We start from the raw sequence: 2,500 nt of genomic DNA on the forward strand, positions 1-2,500 counted from the left end.
TATATATATATATATATATATATATATATATATATATATATATATATATATATACAGACATATACACACACTGTGTTTACTTGTGATCTCATGTTATACAGTAAGTTTAGGTGGGACTCATCACAACAAACTAGGACCAGTACACGTCCAATACATTATTTTCTCAGCAACATCATGTTAAGGGAAGTACGAGAACTACATATAAAATGATAGGAAAATCTAATGTCTTTCCTTCCTAATATTTCAGTGTTTTTGTAATTTTGTATCTTTGTGATATTTTAACTTCATTTTTTTTTAAGTACATCATTAAATCTGAATGAAAATATAATAGCAAACAGATTTAGAACATACTCTAAAGTCTCTTAATAAAACATTCCACGTATAGAGTACATGATAAATCAGATCGTTTGAGCTATAATTTTACCCCAGTGGTTACTCCTGTGATTTATTCATTACATTCTACCAACTTATATCTTAAAAACTTTCCTTCTGTTGTACTTTATCTCTCAGTACTCAGTTTTTGCATTCATATTAATGCTCCAGTACTTAAGTTGAAAATCAATACCATTCCTTTCCAATCAGCACATAAAGTACCTACTGTTAAGAAGCCATTACAGATTACTATATTCCTATGTACTCAAGTGCCCCTTAATCTGATCATGAGCTCTTTTATCAAACTCATTTTGTAACAATGAATGTTATCAAAGTAATGTTACACTACAACATGAAGAATGCATTGTAAAATTACCTATATGATGATAAGGAAAAAAATACTATTTTTACATATCTATGTCAATAATATTCACAGAGACAGGTAGGAATGAAATTGGTTATTGTTTATATTTCAATACCTAAAATAATTCTTTTGAAAAAAAAAGTCATATCACCCATAGATAGCAAGTCTACCTGCTTCTTCCACTGTATTACCATTAAGGTATGTGTTCTAACTATAGGTATGTCTTGAACAATACAATATTACTAATATGAGTGCCAGCCTTCTCATCTGCTAAAGAGAATGGATGCAAGCCTAACAACATATCTACACAAACCTAAATCAACCCGCACCATTACATCTTTTACAAAATCACCTGCAGAGAATCTACCAGTACACATAACTTGTATTCAAAGGATGTGGAAGATTTCATTAATACAATCACTTCAGGAGATAAGAAAAAGAAAGCTTTCTTTGTACCTATTTTTTTTAGTTTACATCTACTTATATAAAGTTTAGAAAGAACTGTCCCATAACTAAACCATGAATAATTCTGAAATCTCTAAAATAAAATCAAAACTTTTTACTTGCCTGCCCCACAGACAAGGGCCATAAGCAACATAAATACATCATACGAAATTGATATCCCATTATGATTTTTACAAATACTTCATCCCTTAAGATGATGCCAGTACAGTGATCAAACCAAAACTGTGAATGCAACAACTTCTGAGGAAAATATCTAAATGCATTCTCAAGGTTCTCACTGGTATTAGTAATCTCTAAAGAGAAAGTATCAGTCCTCCTCCTCACAACCTTTGTATACTGTACAGGTAACTGAACACTGTAGACAAAATGTGGGAAAATACATTATGAAAAAATATACCATCCATCAGCACAGAAGATAATCATCCCATACATGCTTTTGGGAATAACACTGTGTACACAGAAAGACAAAATGCACTGTATGCACAAATGAGATTCCTCTCCTTAGAAAACATTACAACTTGAATGTTTGAGATGGAGCTCCTGTCATCATCATGAATACATCAAGAGGTCATTTATTGAAATATAAGCACCCTGAAGCCTAAATCTGTACAGTTATTCAAATTCAGCCACTATTCTTTTCACGGATATATTACATCCTTAATTTCTGTCCATCCTTAAAGAATTAAATAAAGCAATGTACTGATAAAAAGCAAGTGCAATAGTAAACAGCAATGTTCTTTTATCAATAGGGCTAAATATATATTTCAATATTTTGACCACTACATACAAAAGAGTATTTCTACAAAGGCAAGGTCTATAGACAAAAATTTCTACAAATAATCTTTTGCTTTTCTTAAATGTAAAAATCATTTGTAATTAGATATTACAGTGTCATGTGCATAAATCTCATTTCAAGAAAAAAAGAACAAAATAAGAATAAAAAAAAAAGAAAAAGAATGACCAATATACTATTATGACTATATAGTAATAATATGAATAATAATGTAAATAATATTGGTTACAGTAATATGAAAAATATCAACAATAACAATAACTTTAATAATAATAATTACAATGATAAAGAAATGCTTTATAAAAATGATCTATAATGCATTTCACACATGAGCCACATACTTTTTTAAAAATAAGGAAAGTTAGCATTAATCCCAGACCCGGGATAAATATTGCACCAGGGAGGAGAGAGACACATAGCGGTGCTGACAACAGCGAGAGTCACCGCTGCGGCAAGACCTTCACCTGCTGCCCCTCCACACGCCCACCATACACTGGGTTGCACCT

The 2,500-nt window shown here is 31.0% G+C and overlaps 1 protein-coding gene across 2 annotated transcripts in view; it reads right to left on the reverse strand.

The window, feature by feature from the left end:
• Nucleotides 1–418: 418 nt before the first annotated feature.
• LOC122257453 (protein N-terminal asparagine amidohydrolase) overlaps nt 419–2,500 on the reverse strand; it is a 120,100-nt gene continuing 118,018 nt past the window's right edge. For both annotated transcript variants that reach the window (XM_043022738.2, XM_086549603.1), the window contains one exon: nt 419–2,500. This exon is cut by the window's right edge and continues 614 nt beyond it. The gene's annotated coding sequence lies outside the window, so the exon portion shown is untranslated.

The sequence above is a fragment of the Penaeus japonicus genome, unplaced genomic scaffold, assembly GCF_977035675.1.
Source record: "Penaeus japonicus unplaced genomic scaffold, GWHDUDI00000001_assembly GWHDUDI00000022, whole genome shotgun sequence".
NCBI lineage: Eukaryota > Metazoa > Arthropoda > Malacostraca > Decapoda > Penaeidae > Penaeus > Penaeus japonicus.